General features: G+C 41.0%; 1 protein-coding gene across 1 annotated transcript in view; it reads right to left on the bottom strand.

Moving 5' to 3' along the window:
- nr5a2 (nuclear receptor subfamily 5, group A, member 2) overlaps positions 1–13090 on the bottom strand; it is a 53919-nt gene that overhangs the window by 27243 nt on the left and 13586 nt on the right. The gene's annotated exons all lie outside the window — the stretch shown is intronic.

Here is a 13090-nt window from a genome sequence, read left to right as displayed (position 1 = left end):
AGACCGAGAACTAATCTGCCTCCAATTCGCATGAACAATAAGCGGCGCTTCTCACTCTTCTGGACGCGAATCAATGCGGACTACAGGTGAGGTTTGAAGCTGACTTCAATGCTGCTGTGTGTCAAGCTGCTCATCCTTTGGTGCGGTCCTATCTTAGCATCTGTTCGCCTTGAGCCAAACAGTCGCAGTATTCACCTGGGAACACGCATTAATTCACCGAGAAACAGCGCCCTTTATTTTGAGAGTGGTGCAAACGCTTAATTATGTTGTGCCTGCGCGTTCACTTGCAGTTTGGCCGTTTAATGAAGCCATTGTAGGCACTCGTTCAAACCAAGACAGTTATTGAGATACAAGACCCATTTCCTCATGGTTTAAAAAAAAAAAGCGTCATAACTATTATTCTTAGTATTTCCGCTCTGACCAGGCATGTGGTGGTCATAGAGAATACCAGGAAATTCCCGAATGGTTAACTCATTCATGTCCAGCCGAGTTAAAAAAAAAAAAAAAGGATCTTCGACGTCTTTAACCGTCAATGGCAGTGAATGAGTTCATTTGAGCGTCAAACTACCCCCAATGACCCGCTGCCATACTGCATCCTCCCGACCCCAACGAATACGTTTCAGTGGAAGACGGGAACCGTCTGCAAATCAACGTAAAACGAGAGTTACATCTGGCTACATATCCCTGGGAAGAACAACAACAGTTGTGGTGAAATCCACCCAGGATTTCTGCTGAAATGGAGAGAAATGATTACTTTTGCCCCCTCCTCCTTGTCCTAATTTCACTAGAACGAACTCTTGTTTATCAAGGCATACAGTCCATTTGGTCTTCGATCCTACCGCTGGTTGGAGTGATAAGAAAGCTGGGAAAATGTGCAGGTGGCACCTGTCGGGGCAGGGAGGGGAGCAAAGTCTTTGGTGCTGGTTTGCTGTGAGAAGAATGATAAAATTGATGAAAATACACAGAGCATTCAGAAAGAAAAATGAATAACTGGCTTTTCACCTTTTTTTTTTATACTTTGGATTTTCAATGGTGTTATTGTCTACTGCCTCTGCCCACAGAAACACGTCAACGTGTTACAGAGACGCATGAGTGTGTTGTACGTGTTTTATCATTGCATGCCAACACTGCATAGCACATTTGTCTGAACCTGCCTCAGTGTTCGTTGGACAATGTCTGATTGATAATACTGAGACCCTGAAATTGACCATTTCCCACGGTGACTGCGCTAATTGACTCTGCAATGACCTTTGATCCTGAGAATGAGAGGGTCTCTTTCGATTGAGCACGTTCACCGCATCTGTCTGCATATCCCACCATCCTCACTTGTGTGTTTGCAAAACCTATGAATGAGCATACTCCCCGCTTTTCGATCGCCTCTCAGTTTGCTCCATGCAACAACAGGAAATGCATTTGCATTCAAGTGACCTTTCAAGTGGAGCTGCAAAATTTGTACATGTACAAAACTGCAGATTCACAAGATGCTGAGGACTTGTCATGAAGAGACATGCAAAATGTGTCCGCCCAAACAAGAGATTGATTGATTGATTGCAAGAATTACACTGCCGAGAAAAGATGACATGTTTTTTGGGCTTTGGTGAGGTTGTTTCAACAAAGTCGCTGGTTAAGTCAACAGGTTATTCTCACCACTCCATCAGCCATTTGTATATTTTTATTTATTATTTTTTAAATGCGCTGACCTCCAAAATGGGAGCAGTATGGAAGTGTGAGTCTTTCTGAACGGGATCAGGAAAGGATGGGAGTCATTTTTACTGGGACAGGACGGTACAGGATTTAGTTTAATTATTTATTTATTATGGTTTTGGATGGGATTTTTTTTTTTTTTTTTTGTGGGACAGGATGGGAGTGAAAATCCATTCCTGTGTCACCCTCAACTCCTGAATCGAGTTATTGATTGGTTGTATTGTTCTATGCTGACAGGACATGACATATGCAATGACTCCCACAGTAAAACTAAAACACAATTATTATTTAGCTTTATTCGACTTGCATAATTCTAAAACAGTGTACCAGCTAAATTTCCATCAACATTAGAATATATCCTTGGTCATCCATGAACTCAAATTTGACGTGAAATTCTCGTTTTGTTAATCAAATAAACCATACCTGAACGTATCAAAAAAACTAAGTATGCACTTAAGACTAAACAGCCAATGTGAAATAGCTGTATTGTTATCTAATTCGATCAGAAATTTAATACATAAGTTCATGGATTAAAGGAAATATATATTTTTTTTATTTGCATACAATAGTTTCCAGTATACCTTCAAGGAGCAAGCCTTCCCCCACCAGACACACTCACAACCCTGCATACCAGAAATTTTAAGGCTTAGAGCTAAGAAGCTATCAACTAATTATCAAAATCGCAAGGAAAACCTAATCAATTATTCACATGAACATTAGACCACTAATACATGTGCAGCCCAGGGATCTGCTTCTCCCAAAAGTAACCTCTTCCTTTTATTCAAATGCACACGCACACACAAATATATATATATATATATATATATATATATATATATATATATATATATATGGTTTTTTTTAAAGTCCACGGAAAATGAGTTGGAGACTCTACTGATCATAGGAATCCTATTGATCCATCAGCAGCAGACGCTCCAAGCACATACACACACACCCACACACAGCTTAATCTACTGTCCGATAAGCATTAAGCCTGGGCCACATTGGATTTTCAAACTCTGTGATCATGATTTGAATTAACGCTGTGATTTATTGTGTATTGTTGTATGAGCTCAGTGTGAAAGGTAGGTGTGTGAATATGTCACGGGACAGGTTATAATATGCGTGGAGGTGTGCGTGTGTTTGTTTGTGTTTTGCCTGTCGGTTAAAAGTGTGTATGGATGTGTGTGTGTATGTTTGTGCATTCACTTTATTACCCCTCCATCATTCTTGGCAAGGGGGAGCAAGAGTATTTATGTGCATGTATTTATGTAAACGCGTGTATGCTTGCTTTTTTTCTGTGTGTGTGTGCGTGTGTGTTTGACTTTCATTGCGAGGCAGTGGGAAATGACCCCATAATGCTTGCCTTGCCGTCTGTGCGTTAAAGTAAAGAGGAGTCCGGAATAAGAGGAGACAACGGAGACGGCAGGCTAAAGGCTTATCCCTCTCTCTCTTTTGTATTATTCACAACGGTAGAGACAGGGCATCTTAACAATCACACTCATACACAATCGCTGACATGTTTTAAAGTGCAGGGACTTAAAATAATGATACTCACTGGTAGAGATTCCCTTTTTTTGGGGGATGATTGGGAGGTGCGTTTACATTCTGGAACAGATAGCGCAACCGAATGTGGCTCAACTCCAGGGATCACAGCCCTTGATAGGCAAATTAAACGCGAATGAGCTAATTAAGCATTTTTGCACTTCCTGCTGTGTAAAGAAAAGACCCGCAAGCCACATGACAGAAGAGCAGATGGAGGCCTCCTTCTCCCTGAGGTGCATCACCTTGTGTCTTCTGACGGATGCTGACATAAAGGCACCTGTATTAGCAAAGCATAGGCGTCTTTCCACTCGACAGTGCTATCTAAGCTAAGTGTCGAGCAGCATGTGGAGTAGAAAGGCCTGAGGGACATTGAGACAACAGTTCACTCGCTACCTTCGAGCCGTTTTCCGTACTCTTTTGTTTTTGTTCCTGACTCCTGGGTTCATTTCTGTAATTTTAATAATGTTGTCAACACCTTTCGCAGAAATTCCCCTTTCAGCGTAGATTTAGATTTATTGCTCATCATTGTTTCACCTTGCTTGAAAAGTGTTTTTTTTTTTTAAATGCCCCTCTTAGACGATCTGAAAAGAACGCTGAACAGTAAAGCCCATTATTAGTGTAATGCTTTTTTTTTTGCATGTATGGAATCATTTATCCAAAGCTGGTGCCAAGGTTGCCGCTCTGGCCTTTTGGGTGAAAAGCACTGAAAGATTGACAGGATGAGTGAACGATGTGAGACTCATAAAATGGCCTGGTGTAGTGTTAGAGAAGTAGAGAACGAAAGAAGGAAATTAAAAGCAGCAGAGAAAGGAATGCTAAAAGTAGGGCTACGAAACAGGTGTCCTACTTTGCTGTGCCACCAGCAAATAGCAGACCATTTTTCTCCATGGCTTGTTTCCCCTTTTGAAATTTCTCGTCTGTCGTCATCACAACAGGACCCTAATATCGAATGTTACCCCTTTGGAACTCGTGTGTAAATTCAATCATCCGTATAAAGGATAATACGCATTGTCTCCTAGACGGCCCCCCCAAATCACAACACACACATACATGTCCCAAAGTGTCCCGACTCCCTTTCAAGAATAGACCGGCACCAAATAAGCATCAGACATAGACATCGGAGGACAACTGCTGACAGGTCTGTGACGAAAGAAGCAGAGACAGGCACAACCTCTTGGCAGGCCGGATTACGGCCACATAATTGCGGCCATACAACTTTGGAACATAAGACACTAAGTGCAATTATTCTTTGCGTTTTTTTTTTTCCATTTCAGTGCTGTTAGTACTGTGCAAAACTTTGATGCTACCAGTGGATTTGTTCTCCTACACTAATGATGTTATGCCCATCATAAACTACTCTTTTTTTGTGAAAATGTACGTATCAGTAATTTAATTTAATTTAGGTTGTGCTAATTTGATTCTGCGATGTAGACAGGTGCCACGTCTCAAATTGTGAAACAAATCCATTGTTTATTCACAGCGTATGCAATATGGAACAGCTCATTTTGAAGTTCAATAATCTCTTACGCAAATGAGATGCAAAAAATGTGTAAAAGAGGAAGAATGGTTACCTGACAGGTTTGCATAGTTATGTGTGTTGTGTTTAGCTTCGAGGTTGAGGGTCAGCATAAAGCGACAGCAGCCACACCTCGGCCCCTCTGACCTCCAGGAAACCAAATAGCTGCAGGCTATTTAGAGGCAAAGTGCCGCCTCTTCACGCTTGTCTTTGTAGTTGTCTTAACCACGCTGGCCACCCTCATACCATACCATAGCCAGCCTGACCGCATGCAACATTTTTGCCAATTTTTGCCCACATTTAGGCAAAGTGCTATAATAATTTATTTGAAAGTCATATCAAAGTTAAGCTAAATCTGCTCCTGCTGTGCAAATGTACGAATTATAATATATATATCGTCGTGTTGGGCAAAATTCTCCTACCGTCAAAATGACAGCTTTATACGGGAGGCCAAAACAAACAAAAAAAAACAAAAAACATCAACTTGTTTGAATTCCCTTGCACTGCTTCGTTCAAGTTGTATTATACCTTATATTGCTGTTGCACACTCGTGTCAACATAATACTACCTGAAAAACTACATTCCAATTGCTAATTTAACACTGGAATTGATTACAATAGTATAAACACAAAGCTGGCGCATAGCGATCAGCCCCAACTGTGAAAAAAAAAAGCTTGAAAATGTCATAAGAACAAACGTCTGACCGACATCTTCACAAAAGCCTTCTTAAAGGTCTAAAGTGATGAATGATGCAATAAAAAAACAATGAGCCAATGAACCCCATCTATTAGCATATATATATATACATATATATATATATATATATATATATATATATATATATATATATATATATATTGCAACCCTATGCTAAAAAGTAAAAAACAACCCCCCCCCCCCAAAAAAAAACATTCATTTTCAAGTAAACTCCTACTAAATGTGTGAAAAAATAGCCTCAATTATGACAACAAAAAGCTTTGGCTTGCAACATTTCAGATATGAAGCACTCAACAAAGGCAAATGTATTCTTACCACAGCTCCCAGCTCCGAGCACAACAGCGAGAAGGAGTACAAAGTTGTTTTGTTACTTTGATAAAAGGGGTGAAGTGTTGAGTTAATTTGTTAGATCAGCACCCTCACATCCACTTTGTTTACCCATTTTCTTTGCCTTTTATTTTCACTTTCCTCCCCATCTTTCAACTGCTCCCTCCTCTTAACGCATTGATTTGACTAGCAACTTGTGACAACAACTGTACAGGACTGTCACCATGCAGTCTCATCACCTCCGTCACCGCATTAACAAGCAGGATGACCTGCCAATAAAAAAGGCTTTTACCCTGATCGTCCCCAAACGAGACTTAAACGCGACCTGCTTTCTCCCGTAGAACGCCCAGAGTGCTCACAAATGTGAATCAGGCTGCGTTAACTTGCCTTAAAATGGAAAAAGTACAGCAGGTGGAGACATTTTTAGCTTTTCTTTTGTCAATTCATTAGCAGTGCTTAGAGGAGGTGGCTGGATTGGAGAAAGGGAGCGACAGATGGAAGTTGAAAAATGCATCTCTTCAAATTTAGGTGGTGCAACCATTTTAAAAAACATATATACACACACACATACACACCATAAATCATATCAGCTAACCTACATTCATCTAATGCGATCTAAAACAATAATTGAGCTCAAATACATACAGTGTGACTTGTCCTTGTCTTAAATGGCCGGAGCGGTTTTAGTTTATCTGTACTTGCGTAAATGATTGTCTTTTTTTGATTGTGAGGTTAATGTTTTCAATTTGGTATAACACATATTGAGAATATTACTCCTTAATATGACACTCTGCAGTTCTCCACCATAGCAAACACAACCACAATCTTAATTTTCAACATCTTCAGTTTCAATTAAAGCCGAGCATGATTGTGTGGTAAAGCCACACATTTTGAGAAGCAGCTATGATTACTCTGCACCTGCTCTTCAAAGGTGCGCTTCAGTCACATGTTGAAACAATATGGAAATTTAGTACATCAATGCAAAAGATGAGTGAGTGAAAGGAAATGCTGTTGAGGTTGGTTTAGTAATTTTACGGACCTCTGTATACTTTTAATGACTGACTTTCATCCTTCATCAAAGCAACAAGTAGATGAACAGACTTTGCTCATGCTAACCTCCTGTTGCGTCCTCTGGGAGGGACCAACCTAAATCTTTCCTTTTAACAAGTTCCCTGCTCTTCCTTCCGGCCCCCAGCAGTCCCCTGTGGTTGGACCAACGGGACCATTACAGTATTTGGGAAGGCTGTGTCTTCAAGTTAAGTCTACAACCATCAAGGGAACTGAGGAGGAAGTTCACTTTTGGGCTGTCCACACTTCGAACATCTTAGACACCGTGGGCACTGAAAGCCCTGAGGAGATCAGGTAGAACGCATGGCTGCAATTGCCATCTTGTCACATATGCTTCTTTTATCTGGGAACGAAATCCTTAAATCCACTTACTTCTGTTCGTACCAATCCTGACACATCAAAGCTTTTTTTATGAAAAAGCCTGCCTGGTGGTCTAATATTCATGAATGAAGTCAGACCCGCTTCCTCCCATGTACACTAAGTAGCTCAAACTCCCGTTCCTTCCCAGCGTGACTGATCAAACAGATATTGTTACCACTAAAATAGAATCAAACATAGAGCTCGCTCTACAACTTACAAGCAGCAAGTGATAAAGACGGATCGCCGAGGGGGAAGAGGATGAGTGTGAGGAGGCCAAAAATCTTGAAATTTAGTGGCGATTTAGACAACTTTCCTCAGCTTGTTGTGCGCGTGTTTGTGTGTACTGGAGGGACGGTGTACACGAGTGTTCATGTGTCTGTTGGGGTAGCGAGGGGGCCTGTCATCTATCACTGGACAAATGCTAGGTTGGTGGGGAGGGTTGTGCGCTGGAGGGAGAGGGGGGGGGGTGGTTGTCGTCGGCCCGAATGGTGCTGCTCCTCAAATGAAATAATATATCTTTGAAAGCCTACGCCCCGCGCCGTCCCCGCCGCCGTATATCAAGCACATGAGCGTCTGGTGGAGTCGCTCCAGTCCCATTAACCTTCCACCTGTCCCCCTCCCTTTTTGACACCCCCCTATCGAACCCCACCTACTGATCGTCTTTTCACCCCGCCTGCTGTCCTTCACCGCGGTCCCTCTCCTCCTCCTCCTGCCCTTGGTCGCCGCCGCTCGCAGCTTTTTGCTCATCTTCCCATTTAACCCCCTCCTCTGCTCCCTTCACCTTCCTCTTGTCCTCATTTCCCTCTTCCTCTCCCTCCCTAGCCTTCCCTGACACTGCCTCCTCATAATTTCTACACTTCTACATCTCCTCTCCTCTCCCCCATTCATCCCTTTTTTGCCACTTGCCTCACTTTTTATACCCATGTCTTTCTATTTCCAAGTCTTCTCACCACCTTAAATTGTACACTTAGTCTTTCTTCTACCCTCACTCACTCAAATCTCCTCTACTTTTCTGTCATGTTTGCATGTAACTCCTTGTCCCCTTCCCGCAATGCTTCTCTAGCGATTTTTTTTTTTTTTTACCACCATAGTGGCTAGTTGAAAGTGAGTGTCTTGGGGGGGGCGGGGGTATATGTGTGGCTGTGTATCCTGCAGAATGATAATTCAAATGCAGCGGAGCAGGGCCACGGTTACAAATCTCTGCCAAATGCACATGGCCGCCAACCCCATCATGCTTGCAGTTTGTCAGGGCAGGGATGTTGAGCGGGTGGCGGATGGTATAATGTCGACCTCTGTGACAAGAGTGACATTGCGCCGTAAGGCTACGAATCAGGTCGCGTGTGTGCGTGTGGAGTTATCGATGTCGCCAATGTTCACATATCAGGCCTCCATTGCTTGTTAATTTCCATTCAGTTATATGAAAAAAAAAATCACCAGAGCCGCGTGTGTGTGTGTTTTCTCTACTTCATCTTATCCGTTTCTGCACTGTCTCTGCATTCTCTCTGCATTTCTTGTCTATTTGTGTCCTCTCACATCTCCCTTCTTTGTTTCACCTCTGTTCTCGTTGCCTGTTCTCTCCTCTCCCAGACCATCTGTTTATCCAATATGGCCGCCCCATCTCAGCTGGGAGCTTTCCCAGGGAACCTGACTTCTAATACAGTTCCTCTTCAACTTAATGGGCCTGCACTCTGCTTTTGCCATTCCTGCTGCATGCAGACAAAAAAAGAAAAGAAAGAAATTGAAAAAAAGAAGTGTCTGGATCGATCAAAAACTGCCCCTAAACGACTAAAAGGAACGGTGAAGTCACATTTGGAACTGTCACAGGTTGTCGTACCGTTTCCATTTCTATCAGGTTGATGGACTAAATATGGATCATGTAGAAAGTTAGGCTGCATTTAACACAGCAGATTCAGTGTCATGCTACTGAATTGGGTATGTCATCATTAATCGGATACCGTTTTTTTTAAAACTACAAGACAGGATAATTAAGATGGCAAGACTATTATGGCTGAAGGTATGACAAAGAGATTCTTCAGTGTAATGCACAAAATGAATAAACAGATGTGAAAAGGATGATTGGATAATTCCTATCAGAATTTTCTTCTTTTCTTTTCTTTTTTCTTCTTTTCCGGTAATTACCTGCTGGCTAGTGTGTGTTGACGAGGCACAGAGAAGTGTTTGTGCTTCCAAAACGAGTGACCCATCCACTTGATTAAAAGGTGTGGAATGGAAAAGGGGAGCGGGGAAAAGTGTTGAAAAGGGAATTGAGTTAGGAAGGTGAGACATAAACGCATGAATCATCAATACCCCCCCCATCTCCCTGTTGAATTTTCTCTTTCACAGACCACACTGCACTAAAACTTAGTGTAGTCGTTTAAAATGCTTTTTTATTTGAAAAAAAAAAACCCAAAAGTTGCAGTCTCACCTTGCCTCTTTATTCACGTTGATATGCGAGATGATTTAAACTTAATTTCTTGAAATAAAAATAACCATGAAAACATCCAAATTACTTTCGTACTAATAACTGATGGAGCTCCAGCTCCACATTATTGTTGTGACCCTCTCGCGTAATATCGTCAAAATATCTAAGAATCAGAAAAATACTAGACATACACTATTATATTATTATTTCATTCTGAAACAAAAATATATGATCGTACAAATAACAGCTTTTACCTGTACCCTGGCTACAACATTAGATACACTTTCGCATCTAATGACAAAAAACATTAAACATGCGTTCATATTTGATTGACGTAGAGGATTTTTTTTGTTCATTTTAGATTGTTTGAAGTTTGCTTTGAGAAGTGTTACTAGGATTTTGCACACAGGCATAAACATAAGTAACCATGACTTCACCACCGCATTTTCCTCGAAACAACCCTCTCATTATATACTGTAGTGTCGTGTTTTCCAACCAGGGTTCCATGGCACTGCTTTTGCTTCTCCCTTTTACTTTATTTTCTATAACTTGCATGTGCATAGAGTATATATTGTTTACAAATTCATTATGGTTGCATGCGTGTATATGCACACGTGCGTCGAAAGTTTTTTTTTTCCTGTAATTTTGTTTATGTTCAACATTATTTCCCATGCAAGTTTGGATTGAGTGGTGTGCCATTAGAGATCATCGGGGATGCCTTGGAAAAGTATCCAGTTTTACCGAATTTCCCTGAAAAACGATTAATCATAAATTACAAATATATCTTTGTTTATCTACCTCTCTATTGCAGTAGTGACAGGCAGAAATATTAAATGCTCTTTGATTGGATGATAGAAGGTACGTTAATCCTGTGCATCCACCTGTGGCCTTTCATCCAACGCAAAAATAGTGTTAAACTAAAAAGGCCGAAATGTTATGCAGAGTAAGGCAAGTATCATCGTTATTATCAGTATTCATACTCCTTGTGATATTTTTGGTTGGTGGTATGCTGTGAAATTGTTCTACTGTAAAATGAGCGCCTTGGCCCAATAAAATTTGATAAACACTGTTAGCGGTTGGTATGTTAAATTTGTCATTGGGCAAGAGCCCATCTTAACGACTTCTTACCAGAAAGAGAAAGGGCAGCGTGCCACACTGGAAGAGGATAGAGCACGGATCTTCAAAAGGTCCCGCTAATGGCTAAATGCGTCCGAGTCCCGTGACAGAGGTAAACTTACGGAAACCAAATCTTTAAACACTTGTTTGGCAGACATCTCGTACACACCCCCTGAGCTTGGCTCGATTACCAAAGAAATTCTTTTGTTCTTACTGGGCTAATAATAGTGAGAGCTCAATGTGCGAGTCCAGTCTGTGCATGCGGGTGAGAGAGTGAGGAGCAGGAGAAAAAAAAGAGAGAACGAGGGAGATGAAAGTGTATATATAGTTACCTACAGCCTCACGCCATCCAGCCCTTGGACAAACGTTTAATTCTACTCTGCTTCCTGTCTTTGTGGTTCTCAGCCTAACCTTACAAGTCATGTCCAAAGGATGGATTCAAATGCACATCCCTTTTTGAACATATTTTTTTCAAGATGGCTTCATCAAAACTAGCATCTGTAAATGACCAGTATAATATGTTTGAATGAAAGAATGCAATAGGACCTAAACCCACTTTCATCTGGCAAATGCGGAGAGCTAAGGTCATGTGAGTCACCAAATACACGTAGGCACGCTCAAGCAACACAATCGCAAACAAATGGAAAACAAATCTATAAAACCTAACAGAGAAACCACTTTCAAAATTTACAACCATAAAAGGCCCCCCCCCCAAAAAAAAAACAATGGCCCATCATACATAAATAAGAGTGTTCCAGACATTGTGTTAATTGAGCTTCACCACCATTGAAACTGAAATATGCGCAATTACTTATTATTGTGTGCGAAGCATGCACAGCATTTGTCATGATTTAGATGGGCCTTTTGAAAATGAGTATTGGGGGTGCGTTTATCCCCATCAGCTAAATGATCGTGTTCCGCCTATCCCAAAGAGACGATAGAGTAGTTCAAGCAAAGCTGTAGGGGCAGCGAAGTGGGTGCTGCTCAAGAAGAGGTTTTTGTCCTCTTTTGAGCACACGTCATTTTCTACTTTTGTAACAGGCACCTGGCTCATTTGCTATCAAGCTCCAGTAAAATGCTCGTCATTAGGGAAACATAAAGACATTACATTCCGCAGCTAATCAGGGAGCGACAGATGCAAGTGGTTGTGCTAATTGAATTATGGGAAATAGTGGTGCAAAATGATCATTCAAAATTAATGGACAAAGATCACGCAATGATTAGCGGTAGTCACACCCTGCAACCTGCGAGGTGTGTATGTGCGTGTGTCTTTGCCTGTGTGTTTGTGACTGAATTTGTGAGGATCCCAGCTGAATGCAAATGCAAATCCCCCAAAAATGTCAATAGCTGCGACACACAGTGCGTTAAATGTCAACATGTGCTTTCAAGGACTTTGTAATTGGCTCCCTTTTATAAACAAAAATTATGTATTATTTTCCATCGGAAAATAAAATTACATTCAATATGTGGAGGTAATTTTACGACTGCCCCCGGCCTATTAATATGCATTTGAGCCTTTGGCGGTGTGCTATGCCAGACAAAAGGTTTCGACAACAGAAGTACCTACTTTGTAAAAAAATAAAATAAAAATTAAAAAAAAAAGAGGTGAAGCACATGCTGATCAAACCCGAGCCCATGCCGCTCAAAATATTAACCTTCATTCAGAAAGAAAATAAAATCATAATGGCACAAAGCCTTGGAAAATATTTTTATAAGATTTGTACCCTCACTGACAGGTGTGAATAAACACATTCAACTTCAAACTAATTCTTCGAGATCTTGCGGTATCTGTTCAAATTGGAGTTTGTTTCATTCATTTTAGAGAGCTGACAAGATTTGCTGTGATTTATTTGCAATTGTTAAGGCAACAATAAGTCTAATGATTGATCATAATACAGACGTGAAGCATTTTAAACAGGTTCAATAGCATCCAGAAAGTGTCAAATGTTTCACTGTTATTTTGTGGTGGCTTTTATGCTCAAGAACAAAGCTCCTGGCAGGCAGCATTATATCCGGGCAGTATTCCAAATAACTTAATTAGTATCCCAATGAAGTACTGTAGGTGAGATTTAGTAGCATATTAAAAGTTTGAATACAGAACCAACCAAATAAAGCTCGCCCATTTATGGAGAAAATTAGGAATGTATTTGCGCATAAATGCGGTAATAACCCATTTATGGAGAAAATTAGGAATGTATTTGCGCATAAATGCGGTAATAACCCTGCTCAATGTAACATCATTTCATGCAGAAAAAAGGGCTCGCATTTTTTTTGCTACACTGTACAGTGCCAAACCCAACCAGATGAGGCAAATG

Source organism: Idiotropiscis lumnitzeri, chromosome 13 (assembly GCF_059441095.1).
Source record: "Idiotropiscis lumnitzeri isolate Australia: NSW breed Sydney's pygmy pipehorse chromosome 13, RoL_Ilum_1.0, whole genome shotgun sequence".
In the NCBI taxonomy this organism is placed as follows: Eukaryota; Metazoa; Chordata; class Actinopteri; order Syngnathiformes; family Syngnathidae; genus Idiotropiscis; species Idiotropiscis lumnitzeri.
The sequence above is the reverse complement of the archived record's forward strand: the minus strand, read 5'-3'. Positions and strand labels throughout refer to the sequence as shown.